We start from the raw sequence: 23,631 nt of genomic DNA, 5'->3' as shown, positions 1-23,631 counted from the left end.
GAGGCAATCAGATACTTCAGTAAGTTGCTATCAGCACCCCTGGGGATTTTCTGCCTCTCGTAATCCTGCAGGAGCTGCCAATATGCAGAACTCTTCCTCAGACTTCCTATAACAGGCTGTTGCTTAGCCACAACACATCCCTCTGAGGCTATATAACTCCAGATGTCAACATGCGGTTAATCCTTGTGTGGGCGACAGGCCAGAGGTACAAATGTCTGTATGTAATTACCATTTTCTCATGACTAAACACCAGCCCATGCTCAGCGCCCACCTATCTCAGAAACTCTTTGCAACATTAAGTCTCCCTCCCTCCTGCTTCATTAAGAACTTGTGGATCTTGTGACAGTATTTTATTGACTGGTTTTGCTTGAAGAAGCAAAGCATGTAGCTACTGTGCTAGCACTGCATTTTAAATGATATTTACTTGCAGGTGGCATATGCCCTCTGAACCAGGGCAATGTGCCCAATATTCCTGTTATAGGAATATAAATTTGTCTTTTTCCTTGAAGTTTTCACTGCTCCCACTAGCATATTTCTTCAAGTGAAGAACAGGAGAGCCCTCCTGTGGCTAATTTAACACCTGTGGTGTCTCACAGATGGTACATACAGCAGTAGAAAATATATTATACTTAGGTTTTCTTTTGCTTTTAGCTCTGGTCTCACCAGTCATTAAATATGGTTGATTTAATCAGCTTCAAATTTGTTTGCCAGGCAGTTATATTTCAAAATCGTTTCTTTCCCACTTAAAATGAACAAGCCATTCCTCATGAAGTATCTGTGCTTCATTTCCCAGATTTGACAAGAGGAATGTAAATTATAAAGTAACCCTCTCTGAAATGTTTCTCTTGTGGGCTATAGGGCAGAAGAGAAGCATATGGGGGATTTATTATGCACAATGACCTCATTCTTTCCAAGTTCCCTTGCTCTCAGAAGACATATTTGCAATTCACACACACAATTCAAAACTACTAGGCTACATGTCTGCTGTTCACACACACACACAAACAGCTTCTTACATCACCTGAGGACAACAGATAACAAGCTGGGAGCTCACACTGTTTTTGCATTAGGGCTCAATCCAGAGGTAAATTAAGCCAACCTTAACATCCCCTATATTCTGTAAGAGCTTCTCAAAGGCATTGCAAAGATAAGACAGTCAGACCACCAGGGGCCTATTTAAATAAAAGCAATTGTTCTCTATATACTTTTGGAATCAAGCAGATGGGGCTTATTTCCTTATTCCTTCTCACAGTATAATTCAGGGATAAATTAATCCAAGTCTTGTATTTGAATTCTTACTAATGTCAACAGGAATTGGGTCTCTTACATGCTTTCTTAAGAGCGTGTTTAAGCTTTGTGAGGCACATGTTACTATGCAGATAACATGACAGATTAAATAGCACATCAAAGGAAAAAAAAATCCTTCAACTTCTCAAAAGAACCTAGTTTTTGCTCTGCTTGTAATGCAGACATCATGCTCACCATACTCTATACCTATTCAATGCTATTTCTCTTTTCATCCTCTTCCTACTTTTAAACTAGAATGAACAGATGCTACAGGGCAATGCTGCTGGCCCCATAGTTGAGAGATACATTGGATCTTCAGGGATATCAGGGTGGAAAACAATTTTTCATTTGGTTTCTACATTTGTCTTTTGCTATACCTGAATTATTTCTCACATAACATATAAGTGTTGTGATTTAGGAGAACAACTTTCCAAAGTACTAATCAAGAATATCAAAAACTGTATGATTATCTGGCCAGACAGTCCATAATAACATTGCATAAAATTTTATGACTGAAAACTGATTACTTCTGGAAAATCCCAATCAAGGTGCAGTTTAGCAGAAATCGGTGGCAATCTAGAAGCCCTGCCTACTCATTCTGTGTGTCAGCCAGAGGATTTACACACATTTTTCTTTCAAAGAAAGTAAAAAAAAGTCTTGAAACAGCATATCCAAAGGCTCCGTATGCAGACACTGCCCGAATCAGCTCAGATGAAGTATCATGGAAGCTTAATCTGAGATGACAAAAGCATAAAGCACATAATCTCAGTTTGCAGAAGATGTGACTTTTCCCAAAACTGGGTAGCTGGGATTAAGGACACTGGACTGCCTTCTAAAGGGGAGACTGAAGCTAATTTCAGGCCTAAAATAAATAAAAAACCCACATAATTTCCTGTACCTATCATTCTGGTCTAATCCTACATTCTTTTCTTCACAATGGCCTGAAATCAATAGATGATGGTAGAGGCTGTTCTCAACCCAATCAAGCTTATGATAGAATGAACTAGTTTGATAGGAGTTTTGAGGCAAGGACAGATCTCTGTGCAACAAATAATAAACTATCTAGAAGAACTGGCACCACTTCTACCACCTGAAAGCCACAGGAGATATAATAGTCAATGCTATGGGTATAGATTCTGTTATAACTCTAAAAGGAACACGCAGACCAAACTAGAAGTTGGGATGCTTCTTCATGCAGGGGACAGATCCAATCCCACGTATGATAGATAAGTGTTTAGGATATTAAAGCTTTTTTTTTTTTTAATTTTGGAAAATAAATGATGTTTGTGTCTTAGTTTCTCTAGGCAGAGATATATTCTGCAGCAGGATGACAAGAGAATTTGAATCCAGAGTATCTCCCTCTTTTTCTATTCTATATTTTCATTAGTCTGCTTGGTCAGAGGTGACAGACAGGTTTAAAATTTACAAGACACAAATCAAATCTGTTTGGGAAAGATCAGCAGTTCATCTGAATGTCTGAAGACCTAGGGATTGGGCTAATTTATTAAGTCTGCTTTAAAAAAAGAGGATAGAAAAATGCTTTCCTCTTGTACAAGCAGAAAATAGCCATTTAACTCAGATGCTGCACTATGGCATTCTTTTCTTTTCACTACGGTTTCTTTGTGACAGACTTTTTCCACACTGAAGAGCCAGACTTATTTATAAATAATATATTCTATCTCTGGTCTCCATTTAGATGACATGTAGGAGTTTTCATTGTATTCTTGGCTATAGAACTCCGGTGAAGTCTCATATATATGTACGCACACATATATGTATAGGAACATGTAAATAATTTGCCTTGGAAGAACAGAAATAATGACTTTAATAGGACATCCCTATGCATAATTGAGACTGAAGGGCTGTGTCTCAATTTTGTTTACTGAACAAAGGCTTGCTATGTTGTCAGCCATGAAGTCTTGAGCTGAAAAAGTTAATCCGTGTATTCTTTGAGACAAACTCCAATTCATTGCAGGGATATATAATTAGAAGGGATCTCCCACAGACACACAGATGTCTGTTAGAAATGGAAGTCATTTTACTTCCTTAGATTAAAAGAGCAAGACTTGAGTGTTTAGAAATCATCTCCTATTTTGTGTATTTTTATGGCACAGAGCATAATTACAAAAGGTTTGGTACTGAGGTATTTTGAAATACCAATAAATCTTGCCAATTACTTAAAAAAAAAGTCTTCTGTACCTTTCCACTGTAAATCATCCATTTAATCTTTAAAATCAATTTAACTTTGATGTTTTTATTATTTTGCTGTCATATTAGTAATTCAGATCTTCAAAGGTAAGAACATATTAGCCATTCAAAGCCAAAAATCAAATGAAACCACATTCTCTGCTCTCTAATCAGAGCTTTCATCTGCACGTTTATGATCTCAGGAAGAAGCCAAATTAATCCTAATTACCTCTAATTTAACTTGGCCACTCAAATAGGGTATGAGGTCACAGTTTTATCATACAGTGGGTATTTTAAATACTAGCGTACACAGACTGGAGATATTGCTGTGCACAAGAAAAAACCTATTTTATCACAGAACTTAAGCCATATTTAAAAATTGTACATAGGAACAGATACGTTCTTTTTCATTTTAAAACTGCAGACATCAGACAAAACACATTCTTTGGTTTGACATGCATGTGAAGTTTTAGGTTGCTTTTTAACTGCGTTCATGAAATCATTCTTTACTGTCCAACATCTTTAAGCCTCAAGTGACATGACACACTAGTTGCAATTTCTACAGTATTATGTAGCTTGACTTGAGAAGACACTTTCAGTTAAGGCAGGCTCTGGGAGAAGGGGCACCACAGACTGCTTAGGTAGAGCCAACATGTGCTCCTGATTGCACCTGGGTAGGAAGGAGGCAGCAGCCTCCACAGCCCTCAAGGCATGTCAGTTTGTCATTATTTCCTGCTTCAGTAACCACTACAGCTTTGCAAGAGAACTTGGGAATACTTGGGGTCAGCCAAAGGGCTGAAGCAATCAAGTTTACATTAATGTGCTGGATCAGCATAAATTACAAACTCTTTCATTTCACTTACCATATGTTGGTTTTGATTTTCGACTGTAAGTGAAATATCTAATTATCACTTCAGCACTCTTTTACTTAATTATCTACCAGTTTACATCTGCTGAGAATATCTTTCATTTGAAGTGCAATGATCAAATATAGTTAAAAGAATATTCTCAAACAAGACTTTAAGTAATTTAATACTTTTTTTTGGCCATGTTGGTGCTCCTAAGAGAGCCTGTGAAGACAGTGGCAAACCAGGAGTGTTCCTCACTACAAACTAGAGAGGGAGCAAATGTTACCCATTTATGTTACAGGAGAAGAGCTGGGTAGGATAAATTTTGTAATCAGAAACCCTTGAACTGGTGAGACTATTTATAAGAGTTATGTGTAACTGGGGAACATGGATGCCACGTAACCTCTGTATTTAATAAATGTTCAAAAGTTGAATGTTTTTATTATTGGAAATTATTGGAAAATTTACAGACCAAATGTTATTCATAGCAGTTAGCTGGCAAGTAAATTTGGATAATGGAAGTGTCATGCAATGAAGGAGTCACAGTTGTTAGTTGTGGTCCATAAGTTATTTTCCTCCCCTACACAGAGGAGCTCAGCATTTGTTAAGGAGGACATTTTCAATAATATAGCATAGCAGTTCAGAGCTCAATTCTGGGGAAATTGAATTCTCTTCCACTGTTGTGCTCCTAAATCAACTCACATCTCTACTGAGCAGTTAAATTGCTTCAGGATGGGGAGAGAGAAGCTTATGCATGGATTAATAACATATTTCTCCTCCACACTGAGACATAAAGCTTAACACAAGGGTGCTCTGGGTGGCCTTAAATTAAGGAAATTTCTCCTCTCTGCACTGAATGAAGAAGTATATATAGCATGATAGCTTTTACTTATTCTTGCAAGGACCAGGGAGAGAAAGTGACAGAAACTACAAGATGTCTACAGAAGTGCTTTCTAGATGAGATTGAACACAGTAATGTTTTCCACTGTAGGCCCTTGAGCCTCTTGGCTCCCAGAATGTGGGAACATCTTCCATTTTAGTCCTGGGCTTCAAAGTTCCTTAATGCACATGGCTCCAGTAGTGGATAGTTCTGGGTATATGAAGATAGCATTTCTTTACTGCAGACTCCATCATCTGTGCTGTTGCAATTTCTATTTTGCACGGCAGCATTCTGAGAAAAAAAAAAACAAACAAAACAAAAAACCTAAATCTGCACCAGAGCTAATAAATAAAGCATTCTTGCATTGCAAAAGCAATTTTTTAGTAACAGAAAGCTGCCAGAGCATATCAGAGGTTTGCTATCTGGTCTGATAGGAGCACCCCAGAGAAAGAGGTCACACAGCTGCTGTACTTCAGCAGTCAACTTAGTTTAGCACAAGAATGAACAGTAGGTAGGTATTTGTGATAACTTTTGAGACAACAGGTGAAACACTGCTGCAACATTCAGTCACTGGGATATAGCCTATCTGGACTAATATTCAGGAAGTGTGCTCTGTAATAGACCTTTTAAAAATACTTGTATTTGCTCTGTACTGTTTGGATTTCTTATTCCTCTGCACAAGAGGTTAACTTGTTTTGCTCACAGAAGACATATTTCAGAGCCAGCAAATATTAGGGAAGGAATAGTCTTCAATGAAATGTAACAAAATTGCTATGGAAAACAGATAGAAGTGCTATGGAAAAGTGATAGAAGTATTACAGTCTTGCATGGGCCAAGCTAGAGATTTTGTCATGGCTTGATAATTCTAGGGCGAAGACAAAATAGCTTAGCCAAAACAGCCTTCTAATGGTCACATCTGTCTGAGGAAACACATCAAAATGGAAAAATATGTCACAACCTAAAGTCTGGAAACCTAAAATTCTCAAGGGAATTTGGATTTTTATTTTAAAAAGCAATTTGCTAAGAAGAATTTGGTATGTTTCTTTGCAGTGGAGGAAGAAACACGATGTTTTGATTCCAAATTATCCTGAGAATGATGGGTATTTTGGAATCAGAAACATTTCTTGCTGAACTCTCTTAAATTGGCTTTAAATCACATTTAACCTCGAGATTCCTCATAACTAAGCTGAGTTATGATTAATATTCAGCATTCCTACTAGCTAGCTATAGACATAAGTATTTCCTGTTGTACAGTCTGTTTTGTATGCATTGGCCTTTGAAATATATTAAACATAAATAAGATATAGTTCTGTTACTCTATTTCTTACAGATCACGCTGTTCTGTTCCCAACATTGCTCTATTGTAGAATATGTGTTACTACTTGACAGGCTGTGTTGTTGAAAGTCAAAGTTAATTTTCCCCTTATTATTTTGTTTACTGCCTTGTGTGGGAAGAGAATCAAGCACCAAATACGAGGAAATATGCATGAAGAGATAGCATGGAACAGGAGTAATGGGACTACTTTCATGCTGATCTGATCACAAGTATATCTTCCCTACTTGATATTTCAGCATGATTAAATGCTTTTCTCAGGTGGATTTTGTTCAAACTCTCCACCATATGTTGAGTTTTCTAGTTGCCAGTTTCTGACTGAGGGCATTACAGCTAAGTCTGTAACAACTTGGCACATTCCAACCTCCTAACTGCTCAGAGTATCAGTAGACTGGATGCTGACACCAATTGGCTGCTTGCCTTTTATTTGTTTCATGAGTCATGATATACAAGTTCCTTCTGACCTGCAGGACATGCCCTCCACAGCATATCTGCAGCATGTTACTACGGGCATTCTTGCTTTCTCCATAGCAGTCCAAAGCTTAAAGACCTGAAGAGCACAGTGAGCAAAAAGTAAGTGCTGCCAGCTGAAAAACTGCCTCTCTTTAAGAGGAGATCCTAAGCCCTTATTAACAGCTGGCCAGTAAAACTGACTGGAATATTATCAGAATAGTCATGCCATCTGAATGCTCACCAGGTTTCCAAACTACAGGAGAACAAAAAATGCTTGGTCACAGATTAGAGCATTATCATTACCATTTCTAAATGCGCTCTTCTTTTGTCCTAAGCTTTTATTCCTAGTGAAAGCTGAATCCTCCTACACAATCCAAATTACTGAACCCTAAAGCACTTATCTCTGCTACTCTTCATACCAAGTTGGCTTTCATAAACCATAAACTAAGGTGGCTCAGGCAGCTAAACCAGATGATAAATTCATGAGCTTTGTTGCCTTAGTTTTTATGTGGAGTTGGAAAAAGCATCATCTGACTACAGGAGAATTTCTACTATAGCAGAAGGAAGCTGGAAAACAGTGATATATGGAGAAGGTTAGGAGCAAAGCAACCCCATAGGCTGTTGCATGAATTCCTCTCAGATTTAATCTTATTTTGTAAAACCAGGACAACATAACCTAGAAGGCCTGTTCTCTTGTTTCAAGTTTGAAGAAAAACACTACATATCTACCTATCCATATCAGTGTTTCATATATGAAAATCCTCAGGTTAAAAGGCAGAGATTCAGGTCCAATATATTGCTTGCAAGGTTGTTCTCTGGTCAGAATGTACCAAAGCCAGAGCTGGGCTTATATATGCTAATCTCATGTCCTTGGTTTAAAAGATAAATCAAATAATTAGATAGTATCTGAAGAGGACTGGCCCTGTACAACTGCCAGTATTTTAGTTCTGTGCCTTGGAAAAACATGTTTACAGTATTTAACCCTTGCTTGATGCTACCTCATTATGGGGTTTGAATATTCAAAACTCCTTTGGGACCACACATGGATTTCCACCCTTTCTCTTCCCCAATATTTTATTAGTTCTCATTCTGGATTGCTTACATTTTTCTCTTTTTTTTTTTTTCTTCTCTCTCCTGGCTATCTTTACTTCTTGCTTACCCTGTCTCTTAGAGAACATAGCTGTCAAACCCAGTAAAGAGGTCAGACTGGGGCCTCAAGCTGACTGCTTCTGAAATTCTCTGAAAATAGTTATGAAATAAAAAGTAAATTGAACTAGAGCGTATAAGCTCTGAAGTTTAATTCTCCTGGCCCTATATATATTAAAACACATTTAGAAGCATCATGTATTAAAACTGAAAGCATAACAAAAAGCATTAACCTTGCATACCTACAAAATTTTAAGTTCTTAATAGTATCAGTAGAGTTAAAAAGATAAGAGTCTAGGCAGGAGAGAACAAGGATCAGGCCAGAGGTGTTGTGAGAGAGACAGGAAGTCAGGAGTTCAAAGGAACATGAATTTAACAGTAGAATTTGTGAAGACGAGTATTTTTACATGTGTGAGATGGAGAAGTCAGAGTGATGATTGGATTTATTTGTGTGACAAGGGAATGAACCCAGTTTTGAGCTAAATGGTAGTATACAGAAAAAGGGGAAAAGGCATATAGAAACATGACACATTTCTTGCCGTGGGTTGGCAGCATTTCCCATAGGGGTCTCCCACAGAATTTTGTTCTACAAGAAAAAAGTCACAAATTTGCCACAACACTATTTTATACCATAGGGTTTGTAGAGCAGAGGTACCACTTCACGCCAAATGTCCACAGTTCCTTAATGACTGATATTCCCTCCCCTCTTAAATAGTCAATTTGACACCGCATATTTAGAACTAGATTCAGATAACAGTTAAAGCAAGAACAAGCAAAAAAGTCCCTCTGTATCACTGCATACAATCAATGAATATACAAATGATACAGTATATTTGAGAGCTTGGCTTCTGTAATTATTATACTACAGCAGAAAAGGACACTCACCCTGTCCTGGGCTCACATAGGAAACTCCGGTGGAGTGGATCTCCAGAAAAGATCCTTCCCCACTGGCAGTCAGCTCTTAAATGGGTCTAGGAGAGGTGGAGCCAGGCTCCACCCCTTCCTGCAGCACAGGTGAATTGCCTTCATCTGTGCTCCCATGGCTGACTCATTGCTCACCTCAGGTGATCAATCAGAGGTTCAGGCCGTGATTCAGCAGCCCCATACACATTGCTTGTCCAATAGCATTTTTTCATTGCATTTTTCCTCTCACCACCAAACCAACAAAGAGTGAATTATTTTCTAAAGTATTAACTTATTTTGAAGTGTTATAAACAATTCTGAGAGTCTGCTACACATATTATACTACAAGGAGCTTTGAGAAGTAAAGCTGTAAAATGAATGGCTCCACAGTAGTGGAAAATATACCAATTAATATAACTGTACAGCCCTTTATAAGACAGTAGAGCTACCACCTTGAGCCACTGCTGCAATTCCAGCAGGTTGTTTTATCTACTTACTGTTGAAGTCCATAAAAAGTCTGTGCTAGTTCTCAGACAAATTAAGGCAATTTGAAAAAATTCACCTATCATGATTATAACCCAAGCACTGTTGTAATGGGGGTTCTCAGATCTGTGCAAATCCCACCACGTCTAGCAATACACTAAAGTGAGTTTTATTTGCCAATCCAAATCTGCTGTAGTGTAAGGAAGTAGAAGGGGGAAAATAAAATCCCTACACATAGCACAGCTATGGAATATTTCTATCTCAGTAGGTGTTCAGAGAAGTTATTTTCTGAAATACTTGGCTGTAACACAACAAAAGCTTTGACTGTCCTTGTAAACATGCATTGGCAATTAAAAAGAAATAAAAAGAAGAAAATCAGAGTGAAGTGAGGCAATGTCTACGTATATATGTAGATATAGCTCTCATAATACTTAAAAGTAGATTCTTGATGCCATTTTATTCTGTTGCTAAGTGGAGCCAAGTGTGTGCAGATGCTGCAGGTACCAGTGCCGTTTCATATCAACAGTTTTGTCTGCAGAAAAAACTTCTACACAGGCTAGTCAGGTAACAATCCGCAGTGCAGTGACTTCACCTTTAACTATTTGCTTTGTTCAGTAACATGCATTTTAGATGAGGTTTCAGAATTGTGGCCTTTATTTAAAAATAAAGTACCTGGATGAAGGGATAGAGTCCATCCTCAGCAAGTTTGCTTATGATAAGTAGCTGGAAGGAGTGACTGACATACTGGAAGGCTGTGCTACCATTCAATAAGACCTGGACAGACTGGAGAGTTGGGCAGGGAGGAACCTGACGAGGTTTAACAAGAGAAAATGTAGAGTCTTGCACCTGAGGAGGAATAACCACATGCATCAGTACAGGTTAGGGAATGAATTGCTGGAGAGGAGCTCTGTTAGAAGGACCAAGATATTCTGGTGGACAACAGGTTGGCCATGAGCCAGCAGTGTGCCCTTGTGGCCAAGATGACCAGTGGCATTTTGGGGTGCATTAAAAAGAGTGTGGCCAGCAGGTAGAGAGAGGTGACCCTCTATTCTGCCCTGGTGAGGCCACAGTTAGACTACTGTGTCGTTCTGGGCTTCCCAGTTTGAGAAAGATAGGGAACTCCTAGAAGAAGTCCAGTGGAGAGCCACAAATATGATAAAAGGCATGAAGCATCTCCCATGTGAGGTAAGGCTGAGCTGGTTCTGTTCAGCCTGGGAAAAAGAAGAATGAGGGGGGATCTGAATAATGTTTATAAATATTTAAAGGAAGGTGAAAGGCAAATGGATGAGGCCAGGCCCTTCTCAGTAGTGTGTAGTAATGGGACAAGGAGTAATGGCCTAAAACTCATACATAGAAAGTTCCATACAAACATGTGGAAGGAATTCTTTACAGTAAGGATGATGGCGCTCTGGAACAGGCTGCCCAGAGAGGTTGTGAAGTCTCCTCCTATGGAGATATTCAAGACCTGTCTGTATGTCTGCTTGTGTGACATATTGCAGGGTACCTGCCTTAGCCGGGGTAAGGTGTTGGACTCCATGATCTCTTGTGGTCCCTTCCAATCCCTGCAATTCTGTGATTCTGTGTGATCTCATGTTTAAATCAGGAAAATGAATTAGAATGAACTCTGGCAGTTTAAGGCAGGCCAAAGAATTTAAGGAACAACTTATATAAGGCAGAAAACATGACAAATCCTTTTCTCAAAACCATTACAATACAGAATTTTGCCAGGAAGCTTGTACAATAAGTGATCCAGACACAAAAGAAGAATTTGAGAAGAAAAGGTCAGAGCAGATAAATACAATGAATTATTATGCATAGTGAATGTGGAGGAGTTTAGAAAATTCTGCACTAGAAGCATGCGCCCCACAACTCACTTTTTTTTTTTTAATGAAAAACACCTCAAAGGTTCAGCATTCAACTGAACTCCAGAAGAATCTATAAAACATGTTCATCAGCACAAGATGTTATTCACCCAAGAGCATGGAAGTAAGTGAAGCATGAAATAGCTTAAGTAATAGGTGCAATGTATGAATTCTTATTTAAAAATGCCCAGATACATAGACAACACAGATAGAAAATGGGACAGAATTTAAAAAAGCTAGTTAAAACAAAACAAACAACCAAAATAAATCAACCAACCCACACTGGTCCTTTCTACTGTGTTAAGTGGTTTGAGCCATGCAAATGGAATCTGTGGATTCAAAGAGGCAGTACAGATTTCTGAAAGAGGTCATGAGATCTCTGAGGGTTTTGAAGATGTCAAGAAGATACATAAAGAAAACAAAGTTGAACCAATCTCTTTTGATTTTTAAAAGGCATGGGTACCTCAAAGGCTCAGAAATGAAGCCAGGGGAATCAGATAGTCATCATTTAAACAAGAGATTATTTGAGAGATCTGAACACTAATTATCCATTAGCTGTTTGGTGGAAGAAGACCATATTTGAATTTCACAAGAATTACAATTTTGTAAAAGGACATTATGACTTTGCTTGATCAGAGATGACAAATACTCTTACATTATCTGTTTTTAATATGTCCTCATAACATGAGCATCTTTTGATCTTAATTGTGCTTAAAGGGATCTAAGCAGAGCTGCATGGCCCTGCTGGGCTCTGCTTGAAGAGCCTGAACCTTTCCCAGGGCACAGCAGAGCCATTTGAAGGGCTGCAGTGTTGTGGCAGACCAAAGGAGAAAGAGGAAGAAGCACAAAGAAAGGGCACTTGTGTAGGTAAGGCTATCTCTGACTTGGTCCCAGTGTCTGCATCTGTCCCTTCAGACACCACAACTTCTTCAACTTCCTCAATTCTAAAAGAAGCATGGCAATTTTGTCACAAGCTATTCTAAACAAACAACAAAAACAACAACAAAAAGTGAGAAAACATTCCTAAGAACATTTACTTGGGAATGTTTCTCCTCTTTACATATGGCATACAGTGAAACAGTTACATCAAACAACTAATTTCAAAAAGGGTGAGCAATACTAAGCTTGTTTACAGCGAGATCTTTATTTTCATAGTGGCAGCACAAAGTTTTATTTTGAAACACTCATTAACATTGTATTTTGTAAGATTTACAGTCTCACTTCTCCTTAGCAGCATATAACCCAGAAGATGCATGCCTGTACTAAAAGCTGTTTTTCCAGTCCATTATCACTATATATATAAATCTGTAGTGACCATAATATCCTCTAGAAATCAGTTTTTCTTCCCAAGACTCTCAGTAAAATTTATTTAAATTATACTTCAAAGCTCTAGTTACACCTCTTTGGCCAAATCTCACTGTCTTTCAGATGAGGCATCTTCAGTGTTTGCAATTCAGCCTCAGGCTCTTGTACATTCTGGTCTTTATTTTCTGTATTATTCGTGCAATAGAAGCAGCACATTAGGTACTCCGTAGACAAACATGAAAAATAGTCAGATGTTTCTTTATGGCCTGGCATCTGTGCAGTCACTTCACATGCTCAGAGAAAAGACTAAATGGGACCATTTGTTTGAACAGTAATTTATACACAGTTCACACTAGTACAATCAGATTCATACCCTGGATGAGAAACAGAGAAGTCAATATAGCTCATATCTTGCTAGTATCACGAGGAAGTGAAAATAATTTATGTCTTTCATCCAGTCCTCTCAAATGAAGCATTTATGGGATATGTTTTAGTATTCTGAGCATAATTCACCTACATATAATTTATGCTGGTTGATTAACCAGATAAAGTGACTAGTCACATTCATGCAGAAGACACTAATGCACTCATCACTCTGTAGGTACATTACAGTTAGTAGTGAGTATTTACCAAAATGCCCCTTGCCTCCATCAAAAAAAGTGCTAATTCTACACTCTTTTGTCTATATGGCATTTAGAGCAACTTCAAACAAGTAATTTATAATTACTGTTCGTATTCTCTTCTTTGCAAACATTGTAATGATTAGATATTACTAAATAAGGATATGACTGACAGAGTAGTTTGATTTGCTGTAAGTTATAAAGCTGAAATGCATCTCTTAAGAGAATATTCTCATTCTTCAAGAAGCAGTATCAACTTTCATGGGGGAAAGAAGATGCAGTATTTTCCTTAGAAAACAGAATTTACCATAGGTATAAGTCCTTCTTTCATTTTCCTCTATGAGAAAACAAATACAAATCACAATGAACCTAAAACACTCTTCTATTATTTCTGGTGCTTGAAAGATTTAAAAAACCATCCTTACCTACAGTTTATGTCCAAACATAGGTACTTGTTCCCTTTCTCTTGAGGTGCCTGATAGAAGGCTACATAGTTGAACTTAAACCTCACAAGAATCACTGCCTCAGCAGCCAGAGCCCAAGGATAGCCTCTCAGCCTGTAGTTGGGGAATACTGTAAAGGCAACTCAGAATGGATTTCCTGCAGTCATACACATTGTTTATTCACTAGATAGAGAAAATTGTTTATGACCAAAGGAGGCAAATGATGTCTTGATGAATGCCAACTTCTTTTAGCAGACATTAATTTTCAAGAGATTACTTATGCGTATAACATTTGGAAGAGCAGTGTGGATGCTAATGCAGCTAACAAAACATGTCATGCTACCCTTGTTTACACAAACTCTCTAAATCAATTGCTAGTTTCTAGATCTTCATGTTTGTCATGATCAAAGAAGTTGTAGTATAGCATATGTAGTGGAATGAAAAAATATAATAAAAATCATTTGAATTCAAGCTCCTCCTCTCAAACTTGTTCATGAGGACTAAAATGAAAACTCACCCCCAAATGCAGTTCACTGCTGAATCCATTTTCTGCTCTATTTCCTATGCAACTATTTTGAAAATGCAACTAATGTCAAATGGGCTTTAAAACAAGGTTGCTCAGTTGCTGTGAAATGAAAAACAAGACAAAAGCTCCCCAATTACACTTCAGAATACCTCCAAAAATTATATTCAAATTGTGCATCTTTCTCCAAAAGTCTGTGGTAAATGTTTTGATCCTCACAGAGAGGCATGTATTACTTTGGACCCCTGTTGTGTTTTGGCTTGAGGTAACTCATTCCATTGCTTTATCCATTGGTTATCCAATAAAGGAGATGAAAAAAAAAAAACAAACAACAAAACAACAGAGAGGTGGAGAGAAGAAATTCTTCTGATTAAGAACATTTTTACACTGATGACTAGAGTTCCTTTTAGAAAAGAGATGTTAAGTTAGTCTACATGCAGAAATAAAGTTTCTTTCTAAAACCACAGGAGTTGTTTCTAGGGAATTTCCTACAGACTGGGAGCAATCAATCACCAGTACATAAGCTGCATATCCATTAACAACTTGTACTGTAGTGTTCTTTACCTAATATGTCTCTATGGGATGGGCTCAGAGGGGTGTCCACAATCAGTTTGTGACAGAGTGGAGATGGCCTCCAGGGGCCATCACCTTGACTCAGTGACCCTAGGGACATCAGAAATCAGCCTGTATCCCGCTTCTTTAGTGCATCTGTCAGAACAATTCTTGATCCCATAACTCTTAAGAAAAAAATTAATGCACAATTTCTTTGGGCAGTCTGGAGGACTTCCAAGAACAGCTATAATTTGTGCAAAACTACAAGTTTGTGACCCCTCATGCTCTGAGAAGCAAAAAAAATCTTGAAGCTGTGGCATTGCAATGTAAATAATTTAGAAGGATGCCATCACTGTGTGGGGTCTGGCTGAGAAGGGAACTAGATTTGATTGCTGATCTCTGGGTGACTGCTCAAACTGTGTCAGTGTTGACATGAAGGTTTCATTCCCTTCAGTTTCTGTGCAAAGGTTGTGCTCTGGAATAGTGTGAGAAAGCCCCAGTAAAAGAAGGTTCAAAATGAATTTGAAATGTAGAAATATACAGCATGCTTTCAGAATCATATCCATATAACTTCATATATACTGGTTAACTCAGTGCAGTATATTAATTACATGTATGCCTTATAACATACATGATAAATATATATAGTAAACACTCAAAATAAGGAATAAACTGTGTATCATTTAAACCTATGATCCAGTTTGGATGTTGGTTCTGTTTTGTGAGGTAGGCTGGATTAGATGACCCGCAAGAAGTTCATTTCACCTTCAGCTATTCTATTATTAGCTCTGGAAATCACTCACTATCTTGAGGTCCTTGCTGTAATTACTTGTTTCTTATATAAGCATGGCTAGTTGGCTATCAATTTTTTTAAGAAAGCACCCTTGCTTAACAAAAACAGGCTGTCATAGCAAGAGAAAACAAGCTCTAAGCACTAACTGTGGGAATATATAAAAGCATCTTCACCTGTCACTTTGAGTTCATTCTTTTCTGAACTAACTTACATTCATCAAATACAAATTTATTATATTTTCTCTGTAAATCTACACACCATTCCACCTGAACTTTTGTCAGCCTGGCTACCATGTTTATGAAAAGCAACTTAAGTGATCAGATGGCATCGATTTAATATAGCATACACAAAGAAATTAATTTCAGTAACATTCAAAAATCCTTACAGGATAAAATTTGAGTTGTTTAATAATCATTTCCATAGACAGGGGCAAAGCTATGGTGGGCTAAAGATGAAATTCAGCGGTTCAAGCAAATGCACACAAGACTTACAGGGATAGATGCACTCATGGCACAACTAAATGACTTGACTTCATTGGCAGTGAGATTGGGGAATATTCATTCTGAGCTGCTCTGAGTGACTTTCAGGGTGACTTTGAGTCCCTGCCTCAGGCAATATTAGTTTTTGCAGAAGTATTATGCTTTGAGGGTTCAGACATTTGTAAACAGCAGATGTTAGAGGACACCCAAGAAGTCTATACAGCAGATTTTTCACTAAGAACACAAACACTGCTGAAAATCTGGAACCTACAGGCCTGATTTACTTTGAAGAAGAGGATTTCGTTGAGCATGATCTTCCTTCTGTAAACTAAAGTAGATCTTACTACAGCTCTGTACATGTTTAACATCCCACCCTAATTTGTGACTCAGCATCTACGTACTGTCAAAAAACAAATAACATTCTGCAAAATGAAAAATGAAGAAATTGCAAATTCAGTGGCGGACTTGAAATCTTAAGAGGGAAAAAAAATACAGACCAATAGCAAATTTCTTCATAATCCCTTGCTATGCATAATTCTGTCACCTGAACACAGCAGTATCATCACAGTTGTACTGTTCTCTATAGGTCAACCTGATAATAATTACCATTTCAGCAGGGGACAACAAGCTTTGCACGCACATGGCAAGCAGGAGCTCCCTGCTGCACACTTTTATGCCTGCTGTGCCAACCAGCATGCCGGCTTGCCCTTGGTATTCCTGCTCAGTGATCACAGTGAGGAGAGAAGCACAGCTGCCACAGAGGCTGCCAGACCTAGGATTTTGCATGGTAATGGGTGATGCTGCGCAAGGACCAAAGCATACAGGTGTCATCTGGCTTGAAGGTAAGTGCCTCAAGTTCATGGATCATTTCACAGTCACTTAAAGCTTTACTTCAATTAAATTGTGAGCAGTGCAGTTTTTGCACACTAGAGGAACAGTCCATAAAACAATCCATTTCTGTCCTTGTTTCTTGATTTCAAGACCATTTCTTTTAGATAACATTAGATGATTTTTGAGTTGTTACCAGTGTAATAACCAGAATAGGGGAAACAAACTCAGAAAACAAGAAAATCTTTGATTTCTCATTTTCCTCCTATACAAACTGAAGAGAAACAAAAGCCCTGTAAGGAAAAGGGCTGCAAATAACATATTCAGCCAACTGAACTATTAATCAGAAATAATTAAAAACATATCAAACGCTGACAAGCACCACAAGACAACATTATATATGCAACAGAAAGGAACAGTGGCTTTAAAATTGGGGTAGCCAGAAGGGAGAAGGAGGTGATCGTTTTTCTCTGCTCTGCCCTTATGAGGCCGGCCCCATCTGGAGTACCGCAACTGGGTCCGGGGCCACCAGCATGAGAAAGACATAGAGATGTTGGGGAGGGTCCAGAGGAGACCACAACGATGATCAGAGGGTTGGAGGACCTCTCCTGTGAAGAAAGGCTGAGGGAGCTGGGTTTGTTTAGCCTGGAGAAGACAAGGATCCAAGGAGACTTCATTGCAGCCTTTGACTACTTGAAAGGAGCTGACATGCAGAAGGGGGGCTGAGTTTTTACGCAGTCTGATGGTGACAGGATAAGGGAAAATGGCTTTGAACTAAAAGAGAGGAGATTTAGGTTAGATGTTAGGGGAAAATTTTTCACTTAGTGAATGGTGAGGCAGTGGCACAACTGCCAAGAGAAGCTGTGGTGCCCCATCCCAGGAGGCATTCAAGGCCAGACTGGATGGGGCCCAGGGCAGCATGAGCTGGAGTGGCAGCCCTGACACAGCTGGAAGTGGATGGGCTTTGATGGACCCTTCAACCCAAACCATTCTATGATTTCATAACTGATATCTCTAATTTTAAATTTGAGATTACCATATTGGAAAAATAAACAAATAAATAAATAAATTAAAATTAACAAAAAGCCAGGAACACAGTTGTCACACTACACAGAAATCCTGTATTAATAAAGTATTTTATAAATATTCAGGTACGTAATTGCTTTCCATCACTGTAAAACCATCTATTAGAAAAGAGTTCAGAAAGAATAAATAATCTATTGAATGCATTTGAAGTTCCCACTTATTTAGTCAGAAAAAACAAAATACCTTAGAACGGATACACTGCCAACCATTAGACAAAGACAAAAGCTGAAAGGTGGTTTAAACTGATTAAATATCCGGTCTGCATTTCTAACTCCATGCAGACTTTGATCCACCAATCAAAACTGAATTAAACAACTGAAAAAAATGAGAGAAAATCTTCAAGATGAGGAACACCATGCAAGTCTGTCACAAAGAAATTATTTTCAACATCTGATAAAAGAACTAGTAAAAAATTATACAAATGAAAGGGCCATTCTCAAAGACTGGCAAACGTTCAGAAGACCACAGAGGAACAATACATCAGCCCCCAAAGGATTAGCCATCCTGAGGAGCCCAGGTCTTAACAGCAGCTTTCCTGCCCCACAACCAGTCTGAGTGCTTTAGCACTCCAATTAGCTGAGGTCAAGCTACTCTTAAAGTGTTTCTTCACAAGGCTTCCTAAATTCTTTCTGTGTTTTATTGTGAGGACAGGGAATTTGAAAGCCACTGGAAGGTTATGGTCCACGCTTTCAGGACCATCATTCCTGATTCAGAGAATGGTACTCAGGGGCAGGGAAGGGCATTCTGGTCAATCTCCTGCCTTCAGAGTCCCAAATAGCTATTTTATGTGACATAACAACAAGATGCCTGAGGGAAATACTGTAATCAAAAGGCAATTTTCCTTCTAAATGACGGCTGTATCATAGGATCCACAAATAGTAAATTATATGATAATTAATCACTGGCTGCTTGATGATTTCCATTATAAATTATTCCAAGGAAGTAACCATTTAAAACATGCATATATTTATTATGAATTAGCTTATGACTTGATCAATTGGGAATATTCAGTTAATTGTGAGAATCAGATGGCATCAAAGAATTGCTTATAGATCTACTGATCAACCTGTTTAAGCCCAGCAGTGAACTGTATGTTATTAAAAGATGTACAGAGATGTTTGAGTTGAGCTGACTTCTTAATTGTTTGAAGATCTTCAAGAGAAGTCCTGAAACATTTAATTTTCTTTCAAACTACACGTCTGGCAGCTTGCTATGGCTGAAGTGTAGCACGTCTAGCATTTATTCACTTGAAAATTATTTTATCACACACAACTGAAAAGGTTATTTGAAAATAAATGTGGGATTCCAAAACAGAGTGTAATACTAGTGTGAATGAATATATTTCTGCTGATTGTCATCTGAAGCAGCCCAAAAGTTGCCGTGACCAGAAGCTTTTGAGTTTTTTGGAGGGGCCTCCTACCAGTAGAGACCTGCTTTGAAAACAGGTGAAGTTAAAGCAAAGGGCAGTTTTCTGCCTTCTCCTGATGAGAACAAAAGCAGTATATACTTCTGAGCCAAATTATGAATTCCTCCAATGTGTTTGCCAGGAAAATAAACTTCATCTAGAAAACAAAGGCTCAAAATTGAATCAGTGAAGAGTATTATTCTAATCATAATGACCTAATCTAATCTAAATGTAAATACATCAATATATTAGTGCTAAGACACTTTCAAAGAAAGCGTTTGGGAAATTCAGATTGCAGATGCTGAATATGACCACACTGTTCTTGCTTGCTCCCAGCCAGCCAGAGTCCTCTTCCCTGCCCCAACCCACCTCACACAGGCTGCAATCATGATTTGTAAAAGCAAATGGCAGGAAAGCAAAATTATTCCTGCCAGCACCACAGAAACATAAAAGCTCAGATTTTTCAGTCAGTCCTTGAGCAGAATTCATTTTACAACCTAATGCATGTAAGCTGAGGAGGGAATTTCTCTGTTTCATTCAATTTTTATGCCTGAAAACAGATTTATTTTATGTACAGCAAAATGAGTCACATTTGTGAATGAGAAATTCTCGAGTACTCAACTCTGCACCCTGTTCTCAGTCAGAATAGCTCAGTAAAAGGCATGTCTGAAAGTGGCCACTATTAGAATATAATAGAGCAGCATCCATAGCACCACTGTATAATATAATCCAGTGGCAGTTTTACAGCATATTTAATATTTTGACTGGTTTTAAATTGTAATATTCAAGAGGAGGAGAGTGACATTGCAGAGATATTAAATGCTGGGTGTTGCCTAAAAATGTGTCTCAAGAGGCTGGGAGATGGGAGAATATCTGTGGAAATCTCCTTAAAAATGTTAGTTTGCCAAATTAATCTCCATGTTAATTTGAGACAGAGAGTATATATGTACAGTAACAGAGCATATCAAAAAAACATCTAGGATTCTAGTTCTTAAAGCCTCTATTTCAACTTTATTTGTTCATTTTAGAATTATATTTAATTCTCTGATCACATCAACTTTAATTTCTGGTGCACCATTTGTGAAGTCACCATATTGTCAACGTTAATTTGCAATCATAAGCATCTTAAAACTTCTCACAAAAATACCAGTGTTTGCTTATCTCTCTTAAGTGTGACCTGTTTCCTTCCAAAGAATTTTTTTTTTTAAACAAAAAATTTATTTGAGGTTAAACAAAAATGAGAGTTTAGCCACCTCCATCCAAGGCAGACTCACCCTGTTATCTGGCAGAGAACACCATAAGTAATAGTATCAGAAAATAAGCCAGAGTAAGAAAACATCAACTGCCACAGACCACAAAGAGTAGGAATATGTATTTGGACGTGTATGGGAAAAAGCATTAGCAATAATTTTTTTTTTTTTTTTTTTTTTTTGAAAAATTTGTTTGGATTGCTCTTTGCCTCAATCACTTCCACAACGTTATTCCTAATTCTATTTGTGTTCCTACACAGCACAGTTAATAATTCATAACAGCACACTACAAAGTATGAATAGCAATGCATAAGTACCTTTTACTTTGTTCTCTACTTGTAACCTGCTTCAGAAATCCAATGAAAACAGCCATTTTCAGATGCCAAAACACAGACTAAAGGTAAAAAAAAGCTCACTTCTGTCCTCTTCCAACAACCATGCTCAAGGGAAGCCCCTGGATCTACTACTTATAGTCCTCACCCATTTTTGCCCCACAGCTGTGCTATTGCATAGGTTTACTCACTTTTTGCTAACGTCCATCAGACAATTTTGACAAGACCTGGTCAGCAGAACTGACACCATCTCCATACAAAAACCACATCTCCCATTTCCAGAAAAACATTCCCACCCAGCTATCAATTAGCAAATTGGTGAGGAGGAGTGGGTGTTGTTCATTCAAGTGAGGAGCAGAGTAGGTGAACCTAATCAAGGCGATGTCCTTCCCCCCGCTGTATTTGTGGGGGTTTTCTAAATTATTATAATTATTTTTTTTCTCCTGAATTTATCTCAGAAAAAGAGAGGAAGCAGAAGGGAAAATGAGAGTTCTCTTGTGACATATAGCATTGGTTTCTCAGTAAGGGCTTGAAGGCCTTGCATACAGACAGTTTATGAGTGATGATGTAGCACTGTAGAGATACTCCTATAAATATTTACACACATGATTATTAACTACTTAAGGAGAAAGACCTCTGTATTTCTCCTCCTGGGAAAACCTTAGGATCATATAAGAAAAGAGTGAATGAATAGAAATCCCAGCCTGTTATTGTAAATACATCCACAGACTACAACAAAAAATAGTGGTTCTCTTTGTGACTAAAATCTATGCAATCGGTGGCAAAACTTATCCTCTATCTCTGTGCTTTTTGACCTTCCTCTTTCTCTCCACTTTATCCTTCTGCAGCCTGCTGTAAGCATTTAGCTTGTAACCTGCAACACTGCCCAGCAAAAATACCTCCCAGCACCTCTGTTCTTCCAGGAGGTGAATTACTGTGACAGTTACAAGCTCACCCCTGCTGGTCTCCATAATATAGAAGCGTGTGTTTATCATACCCTTGAGGTAACTGTGTGAAACTTTATTTGACTGCTAGCCCAGGTCTTTCTTATGCTAGAGGCCCCAGAATTGATGGTAGCACTGTGGCTGTGGTCTCATAAGAGCAGAGCAGAGGCGACAACCTTGCTCCTCAACCTGCTGACTACAATTCTTTTGAAGCAGCCCAGAATCTACTTGGCTTTCTGGGCTGTGAGTCACACTGCTGGCTTGTCATCCAAGATCAGGCTAACATTGAATTTTTTATCTATGAACAACTCCAGTCCCTTCTCCATCCATTCTCTTCTCAATCTATGTTTGTGCTTAGGGTTGCCCTGACTGGGGTGCAGGACCTTGCACTTGGCCTTGTTGAACTTCATGAGGTTTTCACAGGTTCACACCTCAGACCTGTCCAGGTCTCTCTGAGTGGTATCCCTTCCTTTCATTGTGTCATTTACAGTGCTCGGAATATAAAATTACACACACATAAATGATTGTAATATTAGGCCTGAAAAATACATATGAGTGGAACAATGATAAATCTAGACTTATGCCATATTTTTGTGCTGCATGCTAAATAATCTGCATAATCAAAATGATAAATTGGCAACACAGTTTTGGGATACATTTGTACAAAGAACCCTGTATTGCTATATTTACCTTCATTGTCAGTGAATAATTTTATACTTATTGTTACACTAAAATTAAATCCTCTACAATAACATGACTCAAGTGCAGAGGTGTTGCTGTTCCTTATGTTCCATGCTGACCAATTAACAGGCTTGATTACAGCCATAAATTAATTTAACAGAAACTATAACCAGATTTTATAGCTCAGATGACAGATTGTTTCATTCCTTACGGAGCACTTTGTACAACACAGTAGTACACACTGTTAACAGTAATCAACAGCAATACATATTTTCAGGCCATTGTAGAGTTCTTGGTTTTGTCTTTATCTATTTCTATATTTTATTGCCTGTATTTTAAGGCTTCCAGTCACCTCATTGCTGTTAGAAACCATGATGTTGTTAATGAGTTATGGTTTTCTCCCAGAGCACATAAAATAGATCAAAGTCTCCCTCAGAAGACTTCAGTTGACCTCGACTTTAATGAGTACAGGCAAGAAGGGATTACTTTGATAAGCAAGCTTTACTGAGATGGTTTAAATAGACTTCTTTGGCCCAGTACACTGTAAGATGACATTGAATTTATAGTGTATCAGCAACGTCTTAGCTGTTTTCTGCTTCTCCTCTGTCTTTTTGGAAGGCTATATGAAGCTTGACACTGTTTTAGAAAGCATTTTTTTCAGGAATGTAACTCTGGTTATAAGACGAAATCTAAGCTCAGAAAAATCTAAATCTGACTATCAGTCATAGAAAACCATGATCTTAAACTCTAGTCAAGCCTGGAGGATTGAGAAATCTCTGAATATGTTACATTGCTGCTTTACATATATTATGATAACAGTCAGCTCTATTCCAGACTTAGATAAGTAACGGAAACCTTTGTTTGAACTGAACACTAAATACTCTTCCTTGTGAAGGAGATCATTTTCTTTTGTTTTCATGGATTTATTTGCACTGCTAAGCTGTAGCTTTTCTGTCAAGGAATTTTGGCAAACCAAATAATTATCTGTCTTGCATTTCTTAGTAGCTG

The sequence above is a fragment of the Meleagris gallopavo genome, chromosome 2 (assembly GCF_905368555.1).
Source record: "Meleagris gallopavo chromosome 2, MGAL_WU_HG_1.1, whole genome shotgun sequence".
Classification (NCBI taxonomy): domain Eukaryota; kingdom Metazoa; phylum Chordata; class Aves; order Galliformes; family Phasianidae; genus Meleagris; species Meleagris gallopavo.
Note: the sequence above shows the minus strand (reverse complement) of the source record.